The sequence below is a fragment of the Leucopleurus acutus genome, assembly GCF_964270905.1.
Source record: "Leucopleurus acutus genome assembly, chromosome: 3".
Lineage (NCBI taxonomy): Eukaryota > Metazoa > Chordata > Mammalia > Artiodactyla > Delphinidae > Leucopleurus > Leucopleurus acutus.
This window is the reverse complement of record NC_139145.1, coordinates 15494618-15513226: the sequence shown is the minus strand read 5'-3', so window position 1 is coordinate 15513226 and position 18609 is coordinate 15494618.

Here is an 18609-nt window from a genome sequence, read left to right as displayed (position 1 = left end):
GTATTGTTGCCAGGCAGACCAGATACAGCGGAGAACAAAAAGTCCTTGTTCTCATGGGACTCACTTTGTAATAGAGGAGGCACTCAAGAAACAAATAGTATCAAAAGTGATAGGTGCTGTGAAGAAAAATGAAGCAAGTTAAGGGGGTAGAAGATGAGCTCTGGGAGGGTGGTGTGCTATTTTAGGTAACATAAATGCAGTGTTTCCTACCTTCCTTTGTTCCCCAGAACCTACATCCCATTCATTCATTCATTCAACAGCCATCTACTGAATGCCCACTCTGTGACAGTCACTGCTTACATTCCAGTGAGAGAAACAGACAATAAACAAACAAGTGAAATATATGGTATGCAAAGTGGAAAGTTCTATGGAGAAAAAAAAATCAGGGAAGGGGAATGTTTAAATAGTGTGGTCATGGAAGTTCTCCCTGAAAAAATTATATTTGAGGGAAAAGCCAAAAGATATGAAGAATAAGCCATGCAGAATTCAAGGAGGAAAATACTTGAAACAGGGAGAACGGCATGTTCAAAGGCCCTGAGGTGGGAGCAAGCCCAGCACTTTGGAGGAACAGCATGGCTGGAGATGAGTGAACAAGGGGAGTCAAAACAATGAAGTTGGAGAAGTGATAAATCATGTGCCAGGTATGTGGCCAGCCTCTGTGTGTGCTTGGGGCTCTAGTAGAGGAGGAATGCAGTCTGATGAAGCCTTTATAAGTGCCCTCTGAGGTGAATCAAAGAGCCAGACAGGAGGCTATTATAGTGGTTCAGACCAGATATGATGGTGACTTGGACCAAGGTGCAAATAATGGAGGCAGAGAGAAGTAGTAGGATCCTGGATATACTTTGAAGGTAGAGACACAATAGGGCTTGCTCATAGATTGGATGTAGAACATGAGAGAAAGGAGGCAGGGAAGACTCAAGGGTTTTGGCCTTCACAAGTAGAAGAATAGCATTGCTGTTGATTGACAAGTGAAAGATGGAAGAAGGAGAAGGTTTGGTGGGAGGTAAGGGGTTTGGTGTTACATGCATACTGGAATCCTCATTCTTTTGGGACCTTGTTTAGCAAATTAGTGGAGGTTACTGACTGGCTTGTCTTTTCTAGATGAAGAAATACCTATCCAGCTCATACCCACTTTTGTCTTAATTAATGGTTAGGATCCTGACCTAAGCCATTTTCTCCTTGGTGACTTGGACCAAGGAGAAAATGCACAGTAAAAATCTGAGATTTTGCTTGGATGACTGGATTGTTCCACTCAGAATTTAGGTTCCTCACTCCCATATGAATAATGGAAATATTCACAACCCCTAGCTGATTCATAGCGTTTAACCTGGGGAGGGATTACACTGAGCCTTCCCCCTCCATTCTAGCTCCCCAATTCCTTCCTCCTCAGATAATAGAAAGGGTGTATGAAAGGACTTCACTATTCATACAGCAATACGTGTGCTGAAGACTGTGGCTCTTCATTCATGAATGACCTCAAATAGAGGATGGAGGAATCTGAGAATAAGAAGCAAACACTCTTCCAGAATAAACAGCATACAAACCGCCAGAAATATCAGGTCCCTATTTTGGGCTATTTGGATCATAGAGATTTGAGGAAGAGGGAATCTAAGATACGGGGAGAAGTAAGTATAGAACAAAAACGGTGAAAAAGATAGTCATGAAAAGATGGACTGAAGGTGGAGAAGAGAGGGAAGAGGAGAATGATGGAGTAGTGGGTGACAGTGTCCTCCAGGTGAGCCCATCTAGTGGCTCAGGTGCTCTCTCCTTGACTGGTGTTACCTTAAAACAATAAAACAGCCAAATATTTTACCTGCAAAATGGGTTATTTGGGAGCAGCAAAGAGCTGCAATTTGGGACATGCAATCATGGCGAACCACCTGCAAGTCCCATAAAGCAAAGGAGAAGAAACTGTTTTAGAGAGAAGGGAAAATTGGGAGGGGCTGTTACAAACAAAAAGTCCACTGAAGTATGGTGGCTTTTCATTGTCTGAGTTGTGACAACTTCACATTGGATGTGCTGTTGCCAAGCAAGGAGAAAAATCTTTCTTCCTCATGCGGCAGTGGTTAAAGTAGGGTCATTTCCAGCCAGAGATGCAAAGTATGTGTCTCTTCCTACTAAGATTCGTATTGACTCAGCGGTACATGTGTGGCGCTCCCCCTTGTGGCCTCTCAACTCTAATACAGTAAAGTTCCCTTTTATTAATTTTCACACTGGACTGTCTTCTTGGAGTATATTGAAGGAATTTTTTTTTTTTAAATAAAGAAACCGTTTCTTTACTTGTGGTATTGGAGGTTTTAATCCGCCTTGTAGTGAGTTGAATGGTGCCCCCTCAAAAGATATGTCCACCCAGGGCTTCCCTGGTGGCTCAGTGGTTGAGAGTCCGCCTGCTGATGCAGGGGACGTGGGTTCGTGCCCCGGTCCGGGAAGATCCCACATACCGCGGAGCGGCTGGGCCCGCACCCAGAACCTCAGAATATGACCTTATTTGGAATAAGAGTCTTTGCAGATGTAATAAAGGTAAAGTGAAATCATCATGAATTAAGGTGGACCTTAAATCCAATGATGAATGTCCTTGGTGTTTTTTGGCTTGTGGCTGCATCAGTCCAATCTCTGTCTCTTCTTCACATGTGTCTTTTATTTTTATTTTTTATTTTTGCCACACACACAGCATGCAAGATGTTAGTTCCCCAACCAGGGATTGAACCTGCATGCCCCCTGCAGTGCAAGCACGGAGTCTTAATCACTGGACCCCCCAGGGAAATCCCTTCACATGTGTCTTTGTGTGTCTCCTGCTTTCCTGTCTCCTTTAAGGACATCCATCATCCCACCTCTGTGTTTTAAGCTGTTGCTCATAGTATTACGGCAAAAAGAAAACAAAACGTGTTCTATGAGTCGTTTAGGTTTAGGGCTCAGCATAATGGGGTCTTCGTTTTCATGTATTTAAAAATGTTAAAGTCACTTTTGTAGCTTATTTTTATTTCAGCTGGAGCTTTTTTATGGCTTTGGTTAAAATTTAACTTTATTTCTTTTTTCTCTTAAACACACTTTATGCCAAATTTTGTTGAGTTCATATGCCCACAGTGACTAGCATGAAATTTACCAACTCTTATATATGCTGCTGAGTATAACTCAAACTTTCATTTATTGCTTAATTCTTATTATGGCTGTGACCCATGAAGGTGAACTGAGCAAGGAGTAATGAGATACATAAACAGTGTGCCCCATGCCTGCTCCTTTCAGCTCTTTATAATCTAGAGAGCATTCTCCCTGCAATGTGGATGCTAGCACATGTAATTTTACCAAAAATTAATTTAAAAATCAAGACCAAGTCTACATGTTTACGGAGGTTTGAAGACCGCATGTAGACATTTTCAGTGCCTTGCTTGGAAATAAGCTACATTAATAGTTGTTATAAGTTGGATTTTTTTTTTAAAAAATTCAAATTTGGAGTGAGAAGGAGGAAGAAAAACCTACATAATAGGAATTGGAAAATATCAGCCCATTAAAGCAGAATTCTTTCTAAAAATGCAAATTTTGAAATTGTCTTTAATTGAGAAATAGGCTAAGTTTTAATGAAAAAATTTTGGGAAAAAAGTATTAAAGTTAACTTCAGATTTTTGGCTCTGAAGAAAGAACCAGATGCCAAACATTGTGTCAAGCTACAATCTCCTGCTATTAACGGGCCCAGGGCAATAAAAGTGGCATTAACCGCGAGGTTGCTGGTTTCTCAGAACCTGCTTGTTAAGAGATGATACTGAACATGATATACATGCTGACGACAATTGAATTGATTGGATGTACTCTGTACGATTAAGGATTTAATGTCCTATGTAAAGTTAAGAATTACTTTTGGTAAAGAATATCCACAGGGATGATAAATATATGCACAATTAAACATAACATGTATTATACAATATCAGGAATGCAATGCACATGCTTCTATTAATGCTACATTAATATTGTAGTGTGTTAATTCCATGATACTTATGTGTGACAATATATAGTATATACTATGCAAAATTAAACATATATAGTATTAATAGAAATATAAATGAGGAAAGACACTGAAACATGGCATACAGAGGAGTGTATTATTCTTTTTCATATCTTCTATAAGCACATGAAAAGAGTTGCAATGAATATAAATAACTCATTTCTTGGATTTTTAAATATTTATCTTTTTATTTTAAAAGTATTTTTTATCCAAAATTCTAATTTAATTGGGTGTCCTACAACCCATAGTGTGTGATGCCCTTGTCTTCAGGTAAAGACTTGAGAGATGAGGTCTCTAGCTGCCGTGTTGACAATAGATAAAAGGGGGCCCAGCAAATGCAAGGAGAGAAGCTGGGAGGCTACAGAGATATCCAGACGGAAAATGGTGGTTGGAACCAGGATGAGTGGAGGTGCTGTGAAGTTGAAAGTAGAGCTGATGGAATTTACTGATGTGAGTGTGAGAGGAGTCCAGAATGACCCCCTGGAGAAGTGTGGGGTTACTGCTGGTTAAGACTGGGAAGGTAGGCAGGTCAGGGCCAAGATGGACAGAGATCAGGAGATCGGTTTGACCTATTCTGTGTGAGGTGCCTATTAGACACCCCAATAGACCCACGTGGAGTTCCCAGCTAGAGAGATACACTGGGGTAATCAATATAAATGGTATTGAAAGCTGCAAGCCTGAATGAGAGTACCAGCCACGAGGTAAGTGGATTGGCTTGCAGGGTGGGAGTGGAGCCCCTTCCAGGCCACCTGTCCTCCCCACAAGGGAGGCTGAGCTGAGTAAACTTCAATCCCTTAGTTGGCCACGATGCCTACCAGTGCATGCAGGCCAGATCTCAGCTGCCAAGCTAGAGGGGACAGGGCACTGGCCTCCCTGACGTGACCTGGGAGACCAGGCAATTCAGACAAATCTCCAGGAAGGCGCTTAGGGTCCTGTATTCTACTCAAGTTTCTGTTATGTGGAGATAAAACAGAAACTTCGGGTTGAATTCTTCCTGAAACACATTGATCTCCTCACAGTATGACAACCATCACTGAGTCACTCTCCAGTCATTCATTTTTCATAGAACAGGGCCCCTGAACTTGGACCTCCCCATTAGCAGCCAGGCGCCCCAGGCTGCAGTTCTCTCATCTCGGAGTTTGCTTGTTTCCCTATAATTTAACTCCTTCTCCCCCAGAGGGATATCAGAAAAACACTTTTCCAATTAAATTAGGGAACTGATTAACAGGGTTCTGAAAAAAAGCAAGTCTTGACTTTGTTTTTCCTGGTCCGCCAAAGACAGACAGGAGCCTTTCCCCATCCTCAGCCCTATGCTCCTGCCTCTCCCTCAGCTGCTTTCTCGGGGCCAGAGTCCTTCAGTCACAACATGCTCAAAGGCAGTCTTGCCACAGCTTTGCTCCCTTGAGCAGCAGACCCCTCGCTGCTCACACTCACCCCCTTGTCACCCCAGTGTGTGTTCAACTGGGCTGGCAGTATGGCCTCCACATGTATGGGGGCCACTCACCACCAAAAAGAACTAACACTGCAGGAGAGGCACTGGTCTCCTTGAAGTCAGAGCAAAACTAGATAGCAGCCACAGCCACGCCCCTCTGGCTTCTTTCTGTTTAAGTTCCCAAACAATAGCCTGTTGCTGGGGGTCCCCAAGACCACTCTCAGCTTCGATAGAACGACTCACAGAACTGAGAAAAGCTGTTACATTCATGGTTATGGTTTATTCAGTGAAAGCATACAGATTAAAATCAGCAAGGGTAAAGCATACAGGGTCCAGAAAAGACCAGGAGCAGGCTTCCAGTTGTTTTCTCCTGGTGGAGTCATATAGACGGTGCTTAGTTCTCCAGTGAGGACAACACAGAGTATTATCAACCAGGGAAGCTCACCCGAGCCTTGGTGTTCAGGGTTGTTACTGGGAGTCAGTTTTGCTGGCTGACCTTAGTCTCCAGACCTTTCAGAGGTCAAGCTGATACTGCATGGCCCAAGGCCCCCAACATAAGTCAGGTTGTTGGTATAGACTATCTGAGGTGGCCCAAGCTCCAGGTAAACAAAGACACTCTTTTCAGACAAGTCATTCCAAGGCCTTATAAGTTACCTCCCATGAGCCAGGCAAAGCCTTCTTCGGAATGTGCAGGGTTTGGCAGCTCCAGACCTGCTGAGTCAACTCTTTACTTCATAGACCACACGAAGGGCTTAGAAGTTTTCATTTTGTTGGTCATTGCCTAGAAAAGTAGAAATTGGCTATAAAGACTTTGCCTACAAGGGGTTGGACTTTTCTTCAAAACGTTTTTTAAAAGTATCTTTGACGGTCCTCTGTACTTTCCATCAAAGCACATAATTCTTATTAAGCAGAAGGGATGATAGGTTATTGAATCAAACATCTTTGAAATTTACATGAGGAAACTCAAAAAGTTTAACCCATATTCCACACTCATAATGACAGATTTTCCCAGAAATATCTGTGTCACAGCCAGTCCACACTGTCCTCACCCTCCGGGTCCCTCTGCTATCTGGCCCCAGACTTGACAGATAGAGGAAAGGATAGTGTGAGCATCTCTCAGGCTAGTGGGATGTAGGCAGGGTTTCCCCATCCTTCAGAGAACCATTAATGTCAACAGCAAAGTCCAGCATTTTTAAAAATAAAATGGAAGACAAGACAAAAATTCAGGCATCAAGCCTGGTAGAGGTAGATTCGGCACAACCTCTATTTTGGTTATGTAACTGTGTGAGTATGAGTAACTGTGTGTGTAACTGCGTAAGTGTGTGTGAGGATGTGTGTGTGGTGTGGGGAGTGGGTGTGTGCATGAGTGGGCTGTGTCCTTTCACGACACGTGTTACTCCTACCGCCCTTTCGCTGGTTGAAGGCAGCATGGTATGTGGGGAAGGGTCAGACTTGAGGGCCTGGAGGCCTGGACTTGAGTCCTGGCCTCTGCATCTTAGGAGCTCTGTGACCTTGGGGAAATTTCTTTATCTCATTGGGTCTCAATTTCTTGAAGAATAAATAATAGTAACTACCTCAAGGTTATCATAAGAAATGAACTAAAACAATTAAATGTAAAGCATTTAGTACCATGTCTGACTCAGTAAGTATCCTTTATTTTGTTATTTTCATCATTCTTATTACTACTGCTATTATTGTAGATCATGGTCAAACGTGTTTGAGAAACACTAACTTAGAGGATAGGATTGACAAAGCCAAAGCCAGTGCCTTCCATCAAGCCAGCCACATTTTTTAAACCCCTGAAGAATGGATAGTGGTTTTGCACAGCCCAGACCTGAGGGATAGAAGTCCTCTTCAGGTTTAAGTTCCCCTGAGGGCAGTGAGTGGACATACTTACTTCCCAAAGCAATGGCTGGCCACTTTCCCAGGCTGGAACATTCTGCTTGTTGTGGTGTGTGTTCCCCCACCATCTCTTAACTCAAAACCTGTCTTTGCTAATCAAGGTTAACATCATCACTAACAAGACAGACTGACATCAGGTATCCCCTGATACAATGCTCTGAGAAGGACACAACATCCCTTCTGTGGCATTCTTGACCAAAATGCATGACCCAAACTGAGAGCCATTCAACATAAACAAGTGGTACTCTTAACATGTGTCAAAGTTAGAGAAGACTGAGGAGCCACCAGAGATGGAAAGAGACTAGGAGGACAAAGGCAATCAAATGCAATACGAGGTGCTGCTTGGACATTAGTGAAGAAGCTCGTGAAATGTGAGTAGAGCCTATAGTTTAGTTAACTTCTTGGTTTTGATAACTGTACTACAGTTAGCATTGGAGAGTCTGGGTGAAAGGGATACTCTTTTTACTATTTTTGTAACTTTTCTGTAAGTCTCAAAAATTTTCTAAATAAATAGTAAACGTGTCTATGTGTGGATACACACATACACATATATGTATGTATGCATATAAACATATAAATATGACCATGTTGAGTGAATTGGCTGCCAGCAAGCCACAGGGTTTTGTCCTCTTGAGATTTTCTGGTTAGCCTGCTCTTTGAGAAAGTATGATTCTTCCACTGTAAGTTCCCTGTTGACTGCTTTCATTATCACAGAAAAGTAAGCATCCATTTTTTTTAAAGTTTCCTTAAACACTCCAGGGAGGACCCACGTGGCACTGGTTAAGGAGGAATTATTAGGGTAATCCCTGGACACCCGCCAGCATTCCCTGTCCCCAGAAGGCCAGGCTCAGGCCACATGTGCTGTGCGACCCAAGCCACACATGGAAACCAGATCCCCCAACCCCCATTTCCCATCCCAACACCTGGGAAGACATTTTTCAGTTGTACTGTTTGTTCAAAACCTGAGTCTGTGTAATTTTAATTCAAAGAGATCAAACTTTCCGATGGAGCAGAAACAATCCCTGGAGGAGCCCTGAAAATAATGAATCCCTTGGTACCAAATCAACAATCACCCTCATTTCTCAGCACAAGAGAGTAATTAGTCCCAGAGGTTAGAGCTCATTTAGGTGATCACATTAGGATTGATATAGACAACACTATTTATATTTATATATAATATTTATATTAATGGAAGTACACTCAAGTATCAGGCTGATGATATTGATAATAATAATATCATTGATAATAAGAATTCATACATGCATGTTATTGACAACTCTAATTTCTATCTTTATGCCAATAAACTGTAAGCATTCCTGTAGAAACCTGGCATATGACAGGAGCTGAGAGCTCTGTCTTCATCACTTTGCCAGTTTGGACGTGGGGCAAGTTGATGCAAACCAGAGATAATCTCAGCAAAGCCTTTGACAACCACTGTTTGCACAAAATACCTTAAAACAGATTATTAAAGGGGACATATTGTACTTTGATGTACCCATGCAGGTTAGGAAAGCTTGCTGGGAAGAGATCTATTTCCAAGGTAGCTAAGAACAGAAGCTTGATGGGGACTTGACAAGATGAACTTATGAAAAACGCTCACCCATCAAGGACTTTGTATAAGAAATTTTGTTGTAACATCAGATTTAATATATAGGCCAGTCTCAAGGGCTGCATGTGTTTATTTAGCAACTGCTACATATTTGATTGTGTAGCAGGATATTAAAATGGGACTCTTGGGCTTCCCTGGTGACACAGTGGTTAAGAATCCACCTGCCAATGGAGGGGACACGGGTTTGAGCCCTGGTCCGGGAAGATCCCACTGCTGCAGAACAATTAAGCCTGTGCACCACTACTACTGAGCCTGCGCTCTAGAGCCCGCAAACCACAACTACTGAAGCCCACGCGCCTAGAGCCCATGCTCCACAAGAGAAGCCGCCGCAATGAGAAGCCTGCACACCACAGTGAAGAGTAGCCCCTGCTCTCCACAACTAGAGAAAAGCCCAGGCGCAGCAATGAAGACCCAACACAGCCAAAAGTAAAATAATAAAATAAATTTTTTAAAAATGGGACTCTTTCTGCTTCACTTTAAACTGAGTCACCAGGAGTTCCCTGGTGGTCCAGTGGTTAGGACTCAGTGATTTCACTGTCATGGGCCCAGGTCCAGGTTCAATCCCTGGTAGGGGAACTAAGATCCCGCAAACCACGCCACGTGGCCAAAATAAATAAATACATAAACTGAGTCACCAATCTGAGAGATATCAGTTACCACACTGAGTGTAAGAGAGATCTCTGGATGCAGAATTTAGGAAAGGAGCAGTTGGGGAACCAGTCCCTGACTCTTCTCTCTTTTTATCAGCTTCCAGTGTAGAAAGATGGGGGTGAGGTAGGGATCAGCAGGACTCGTGAGATTATCTTTGTCAAGCACTGTCATTCTCTGGGAGTCCCCCACACACACCCCCAAATGGAGGAATGGGGTGGGATCCCTTTATTAGTCTTGAGTCTAATAATGTGAAGGGGGTTTGTTTCTGAACTGAGACTAGGTTTGAGAATTCAAATGATGGTAAATCTGTTGGGTGCTGTATTCATTTTCTATTGCTGCTGTAGCAAATTAACACAAATCTAGTGGCTTAGAACAATACAATTTTTTGGTCTTACTGTTCTGAAAATCAGAAGTCTGACACAGGTCTTGCTAGGCTAAAGTCAAGGTGTTGGCAGGACTGTGTTCCTTTGGAGACTCTGGGGGCAACATGTTTCCCTGTTTTTCCAGCTTCTAGAAGCTGTCTGCATTCCTTGGCTCACGGCCCCTTCCTCTGTCTTCAAAGGATCAATGTTGAGCTGAGTCCTTTTCATGTCACTTCACTCTGAGCTGCTCTTCTGCTTCTGTCTTCATATTTAAGGACCCCTGTGATTACACTGGGCCCACCCAGATAATCTAGGATGATCTCTCTATTGTAAAGTCCGTTGATTAGCAACCCTGTTCAATGTACTCCATGTGCAACCTTAATTCTCCTTTACTATGTTACATAACATTCACAGGTTCTGGGAATTAGAATATGGACTTTTCGGGGGACCATTGTTATGCCCATCACAGGTACCTAAGAGTGAGCATAAGTGGCCTGGACCTCTCCAAATTTTCACCTGTAAATAGGAGCTGACTATCCCTCGGACCACATTTTTAAGGGACTGTAGTAGACATGTAAGGTTGTGTTTAACCTTTCCACAAATGGTGTTCGATTATGATGGAAGAAATTTTCGCATATTGAGGCTTGAGGAAGTCATTCTGGCTTATACATGATTTAACTTTAACTTTATGCTAATTAAAACAGCCTGTATTATGGCCCGTCAAACATGCATTGTACATCTGCTTAAACCGTTAAAGAAAATAATGTATTTAAAAATCAAAATGGAGTAACTGTGGTTCAGGCATCCAAAATGGAACAGGGCAGCCATTGTGGATATGGTTTCAGATATTTTCCTGCATCACTGAGAACTTGAATTTTCTGAACTGTATCAGACTCAAAGGTACCATCAGCCATTCTCAAAATAATATCTTCTAGCCACTGCCAGCTGCAAACTCTTGGTATCAAGGTCTCCCCTTGCAACGCTTTTGGACCCCAACCAATCCTTGCTTAACAAGTACCCTTACTTCTTGCCAGCTCCAATCCTAACTTTTGACAAACAACTTATGAAATTTTGTGGATTTTACCTTCATAAGCCTCCCCTATTTTGTAGTCAGGTAGCACACAATTCAAATGCTTCTTTTTTTTTTTTTTTTTTTTTTTTTTGCAGTACACGGGCCTCTCACTCTTGTGGCCTCTCGCATTGCGGAGCACAGGCTCCGGACGCGCAGGCTCAGTGGCCATGGCTCACGGGCCCAGCCGCTCCGCGGCATGTGGGATCTTCCCAGACCGGGGCACGAACCCGTGTCCCCTGCATCGGCAGGCAGACTCTCAACCACTGAGCCACCAGGGAAGCCCCAACTGTTTCTTGAATGTGTGTCTCCCAGGCTATTGTCCTCAGCTTGGCTCAAATAAAACTCTTTTCTAGTCCTTTTATGGACTATTTATTTCCATCAACAGTTATTATACTGTCTCCAAAGCAAAAAAAGCAGAAAAACAACCTTCAGTCTTGAGGAGCTTGCACTGAAGGTAGGCAAGGTTTGAGAGACATTCATGAAGTCATTATTGAATAACACATGACTAAGGCATATAATTAAGTCTTAAATTGTGTGGTAGAGACTGTAGGCTACAAATATGAGTTCAGGAAGGGGGTGAAGGGGGTGGATAAATCGGGGGAAGGGGGTGGATAGGAAGGGGGTGGAAGGGGGTGGATAAATCGGGCCCCATAATCAGAGAAGGTGGCCTTGTAAATTTTCAGCGGAATATTTTTTCAGATAGTAAGTACAATACACATTCATTCAGGCAAGGCACCCCTCCAGTAGGCAGCCCACCTTGCCCCAGGAAACCAGTAGACATTTCTGATAGTAACCGACCAGAATTTTCCTACACATTAACACATGCTTATATTTTAAACAAATAATGTCTTTGTATTACCACATTATGATGACTGTTTTAAAGTTTTTTGGCTTTTCACTCAATGTATCGTTGATTCCTCTCAAGGTCAATAAATCTACCCCTACATCATCTTTGGAATGACTGAGAAGTATCCCATTATTTCAATTAACAGTGATTTGTTTAACAAATCCCTCAATGAATGAACCACATTTAGATTTTTTCAACATTTCTTATATAAATACAATGCTTCCATTAACCTCCTTTACACATCTTTGCAACACTTGAGTGATTATTTCCCCAGGATAAATTCTTAAAAGTATTATTGCTGAGTAGGAGGGAATGTGTGTGTGTGTTTTTAAGGGTTTTACATATACATTACCAAATTGCCCTCCAGGAAAGTTATGCCAATTCTTTTTTAAAAAACTTTGCAAATCCCATACTCTTAAAATGATTGTCATCTTAATTTATGTTTTTTGTAATTTCTTGTTCATCTTCTTTCTTATGAATTGGGAGTTAATTTTTAAAATTAATTTGTAAGTACACACATGTTAAGAATAGTATTTGTTTTTCATGAACTGCACATTTGCTCCTGTTTTTGCCCCCAAAAGTTTGTCTTTTGTTTATGCTGGATTCTGTACACAGATACCTAATTTCTATGTAGTCTAATACATATGTTTTCTTTTGGGTTTCTTTAATGTTTTGGTTAATACTATGCTTAGAAAGACCTTCTGCACCTCAAGATTATGAAATAATTTCACCTGTATTTTTAACTAATACTTTTACAACTGCCTCCCCCCATTTTTGCATTTAAAAGTTTAGTCAAGGATTATGGGAAGTTGGTATTGATGGTAGACTTTTTACTCTACTCAAGTCTCCTCATAGAAACAACCAGAGCAACTAGATAGCAAGATCTCATTAACAGTATTTATAACAAAATTAAGTGACAAGGTATCCCTATGAACCCAAAGTACCAGTGGGGTGAGGACAAAATCCTGGGTCACAACACTGGCATGCTATTGGGGTCTGTATGGGGGAAGCAAAGGAAAACAAGAGGATATCTGGCAACCTGAAAACAGGAAAACAACAAAATTGCCAATAGATATTACTGGAAAGTTCAGCAGGCCAATCTGAGAACAGCAGATGAAACTGGAAGGGGTTTTGCCCAATCCAATAGTGGCTGTGCTCTGAAAGAGCAGGAGTAGAGCAGGAAATGTGAGAGAGCAAGCCACCACTTTTTAGAACGCTTCAAAGAAGCAATAGAAGAGGGAGCTCCATGAAATTTGAAAACTATACTGAACCATGTCTCCTACTTTCACAGGGAAATGAACAAAAGAAAAAAATCAACGTCAAATTGTTACCAAACCAAATCTGGGTCCGCTCACCCATTCACAGTAAGGCCAATCTACTGACACTGGTTTGTGGTGATGGGAAGTGCAGCATTTATTGCAAGGCCATGCAAGGAGTATGGACAGCTAATGCTCAAAAGACCTGAACTCCCTGATGGTTTTCAGGGAAAGGTTTTTAAAGACAGGGTGAGGAAGAGGGTTGAGGGGTGTGTTTTTAAAGACAGGGTGAGGAAGAGGGTTGTGGGGGGTGTGATCAGCTCATAGACATTTTTCTGGTTGGTTGCTGGTGAGGTAATCAGGAGTCAACATCATCAACCTTCTGGTTCAAAGCAGTCTGGGGTCTATGTGCTTGTGGTCGGCATGTAGTTAGCTTCTTCCACCTGGTGGGGGTTTCAGTATCTGCAAAATAGCTCAAGGATATAGCTCAGAATATTATCTTTGGCCCCTGAGAAGGAAATAAAGATCCTTAGTTTAATGGCTAAACTATTATTATTTTGCCTTGCTTGACTGTTTTCCTTTCTTTCTGCATTTTCTCACTTCTCTGATTAAATTTGTTCTTTGGAACTCAGGGAAGGCCTAGGAGGCTAAAGTTTTTCTACAAACAAGATGCAGGGGACAGGGTGGGGGTGGGGGCCAAGGCTGTCTGTCCCAGAAAGGCCCCATAGGGTCCTGCTTGGTTACAACTTTCCATACAATGCTATTATAAGAAAAAAAGAGAATAAGAGTGGAATAAAATCTCTACAACAATGGAAACATTCCAGAAAGACATGTCAAGACTTTGACATGTCAAGACTTGATCACCTATGAGTTCAAAAAGAACTAAAAGACATTAAGAAAGTATTCAAGATAAAGTAAAAAAAAAAAATTAACATAATAAGGAAAATCCACAATATGGATAATAGGAGTACATGATAAAGAAAACTAAAGCAAAGTAACAACAAATTCTGAATGCTGTAATTCAAGAAACTTTCAAGAAAGAAGCAAAAAAGATTTGAACCTACATTTGAAAGAATACACCATAAATCTAAGTATATCAGCCTGGAATGAGTGATACCAAGATACATACTAGGAAAATTGTTGGACTTGAGAGAAAAAGAAAATAAATCAGTTGGGTGTGTAGGTAAAAAAAGCAAGTGACTTGAAAGGGAAACAAATGAGACTATCATCAAACTTTTGGACAGCAATACTCATGCCAAAAAAGTTCACATTAAGATACTCTAGGAAAGAAAATGTGGGTCAATGATTTTCTGACCAGCAAAACTGATATACATTGTGACAAAAGGGAATAAACAAACTGTTATTATCATGCAAGAGCTCAAAGAAGATTGTTCCTATGAGTCCTTTTGTATGTATGTGCTAGAGCAGGGGTCCCCAACACCTGGGCCGCCAACCAGAACCAGTCGGAGGTCTGTTAGGAACCGAACTGTACAGCAAGAGGTGATCAGCAGGCCAGCGAACGAATGAAGCTTCATCTGCCACTCCTCATCACTCCCCATCGCTCGCATTACCACCTGAACCATCCCCTCTTCCCCCGGGTCCATGGAAAAATTGTCTTGCACAAAACCAGTCCCTAGTGTCAAAAAGACTGGGGACTGCTGTGCTAGAGAATGGGCTTCAGGCAAAGAAAATGACAAGAGAAATTGACATAAAGAATAGAGGTGAGGGCTTCCCTGGTGGCGCAGTGGTTGAGAGTCCGCCTGCTGATGCGGGGGACACAGGTTCATGCCCCAGTCCGGAAAGATCCCACATGCTGTGGAGTGGCTAGGCCCGTGAGCCATGGCCGCTGAGCCTGTGGGTCCTGAGCCTGTGCTCCACAACGGGAGAGGCCACAACAGTGAGAGGCCCATGTACCGCAAAAAAAAAAAAAAGAAGAAGAAAAATAGAGGTGAGCATTAAATGCAGAGTTGCTTGTACAACTAATACTAAGTGAAGTTTGAAAGACAGAGAATATAGTTTGCAGTTGTCTGTATGGTCCAATCATGCAAATATAGTACAAACATATTTTGAATGGAGAGAGAATGGACAGAACAAATGCAACAAAAAATGTTAATCTATTTTCAGTAATTATAAAGTTGGTGGTATTATTAGCATTACTTTTGCTGAAACTGCTGTGTATGGGGAAAAGCAAACAAATAATAATAAAATATGATAATTCTATTATTCCCTATTTCCTTGAGAGCCAGGATTCTCAGTGTTTAAGAAATTAGATTAAAATGTAATATAGAAGAGATTTAGTTTTAAAAATCTGTGGACCTGAATTTAATTTGTAAGTATGAATTTATGAAGTGTCTAATGTTTCAGTTCTGTCCACTGAAAAGGCTTAGAAATATTGGGTTGGCCAAAAGCTTCCTTTGGTTTTTAAGTAAAAATAAAAGACACATTTTTCATTTTCACCAAGAACTTTACTGAACAATGTATTCACATGTTTTGTTCCACTACCTTCTGCCATTTTTCAGGCAACTTCATAATTCCATCTTCCCAAAACTGTTTATCTTCTTGAGCAAAGAACTGTTCCAGGTGCCTTTTACAGTCTTCCAGGGAATTGAATTTTTTTCCATTAAAAGAATTTTGTAAAGACTGAAATAAATGGAAATCCAAAAGTGCAATATCTGGTGAATATGCCAGATGAATCAGAACTTCCCAGCCAGGCTGTAACCGTTTTTGACTTGTTATCAAAGAAAATACGGTCTTGTGTTATCCTGATGGAAGATTATGCAACTTCTGTTGACTAATTCCAGACGCTTTTCGTCTAGTGCTGCTTTCAGTTGGTCTAATTGGAAGCAGTACTTGTTGGAATTAATTGCTTGGTTTTCTGGAAGGAGCCCATAATAGAGGACTCCCTTCCAATACCACCATATACACAACATCACCTTCTTTGGATAGAGAACGGCCTTTGGTGTACTTGGAGATTGTTCATTTTGCTTGCCCCACAATCTCTTCCATTTCACATTATTGTACAGTATCCACTTTTCATTGCCCATCACAATTTTTTTTTTTTTTTTTTTTTTTTGCTGTACGTAGGCCTCTCACTGTTGTGGCCCTCTCTCGTTGCGGAGCACAGGCTCCGGACGCACAGGCTCAGCGGCCATGGCTCACGGGCCCAGCCGCTCCATGGCACGTGGCATCTTCCCGGACCGGGGCACGAACAAGTGTCCCCTGCATCGGCAGGCGGACTCTCAACCACTGCGCCACCAGGGAAGCCCCACAATTTGTTTTAAAAACAGAACGTTTTCATTACATTTCAGTAGAGAATCGCATGCGGAAATATGGTCAAGGTTTGTTTTTGCTTAACTTATGTGGAACCCAAACATCAAAGCAATTAACATAACCAAGCTAGTGCAAATGATTTTCAATGCTTGATTTGGATATTTTGAGTATGTCATCTATCTCCCGCATGGTATAACGTCAGTTGTTCTCAATTAATGTCTCGATTTGATTGCTATCAACTTCAACTAGTCTACCCAACCATGGAGCATCATCCAGTGAGAAATCTCCAGCACAAAACTTTGTGAACTACTTTTGATACATTCGATCAGTCACAGCACATTCTCCATACACTGCACAAATCTTTTTTTTGCGTTTCAGTTGTGTTTTTACCTTTCTTAAAATAATAAAGCATAATACACTGAAAATGTTGCTTTTTTTCTTCCATCTTCAATATTAAAATGGCTATACAAAAATTCACCAATTTTGGTAAGTTTTTTTTTTTAATGCACACTGATATGACAGTTGTCACAGTACAATCTAACAAAATTTTCAAATGAAGTTAAAGACAACTAAGTGCTACTAGAGCCATCTTATGGAAAAAATGAACGAACCTTTTGCCCAACCCAATAATAACCAACCTAGTAGTATTGAGTATTCCTAGCCCCCAGAACAGATTATGGTTTTGAAATACCATTTACCTGTTAAAGAAACCAAGGAGACTTGGACAAATGACTGATTCTCGATCTGGCACAGAAATATACAAAATAAGCCTAGAACATCTTGTCCGACCAGATAGCCAGGAATCTAGCAGAACCGCAAGGGTTATGACTAAAGTACTCAAAGGTCAACTTGAAAAGAATCCCACCAGCCAAGGATGGGACAATTTGAACTTCAATAACAAAAATACTGCAAAGGATTAAAACGCATCATATGGGAGGAGACCTTCAAGATGGCAGGGGAGTAAGACATGGAGATCACCTTCCTCCCCACAAATGCATCAGAAATACATCTACATGTGGAACAGCTCCTACAGAACACCTACTGAATGCTGTCAGAAGACCTCAGACTTCCTGAAAGGCAAGAAACTCCCCACATACCTGGGTAGGGCAAAAGAAAAAAAAAAACAGAAACAAAAGAATAGGGACAGGACCTGCACCTCTGGGAGGGACCTGTGAAGGAGGAAAAATTTCCACACACTAGGAAGCCCATTCACTGGCAGAGACGGGGGGCGGCGGAGTGGAAGCTTCGGAGCCACAGATGAGAGCGCAGCAATAGGGGTGCAGAGGGCAAAGTGGAGAGATTTCTGCACAGAGAATCGGTGCTGACCAGCACTCACCAGCCTGAGAGGCTTGTCTGTTCACCTGCTGGGGCGGGTGGGAGCTGGGAGCTGAGGCTCTGGCTTCGGAGGTCAGATCCCAGGGAGAGGACTGGGGTTGGCTGCGTGAACACAGCCTGAAGGGGGCTACTGCGTCACAGCTAGCCAGGAGGGAGTCCGGGAAAAAGTCTGGGCCTTCCTAAGAGGCAAGAGACCATTGTTTCCAGGTGCGCGAGGAGAGGGGATTCAGAGCATTGCCTAAACAAGCTCCAGAGACTGGCACAAGTGCGGCTATCAGCGCAGACACCAGAGATGGGCATGAAACACTAAGGTTGCCGCTGCAGCCACCAGGAAGACTGTGTGCAAGCACAGGTCACTATCCACACCTCTCCTCCCAGGAGCCTGTGCAGCCCACCACTGCCAGAGTACTGTGATACAGGGACAACTTCCCAGGAGAACACACGGCGCACCTCAGGCTGCTGCAACATCATGCTGGCCTCTGCTGCCACAGGCTTGCCCCACATTCTGTACCCCCCCTCCCCCCGGCCTGAGTGAATCAGAGCCCCGTAATCAGCTGCTACTTTAACCCCACCCTGTCTGAGCTAAGAACAGAAGCCCTCAGGCAACCTACACGCAGAGGCGGGGCCAAATCCAAAGCCGAACCCCAGGAGCTGTGTGAACAAAGAAGAGAAAGGGAAATTTCTCCCAGCAGCCTCAGGAGCAGTGAATTAAATCTCCACAATCAACCTGAAGTACACTGCATCTGTGGAATACCTGAATAGACAACGAATCATCCCAAAATTGAGGTGGTGGACTTTGGGGGCAACTGTAGGCTTGGGGTTTGCTTGCTGCATCTAATTTGTTTCTGGTTTTATGTTTATCTGAGTATAGTATTT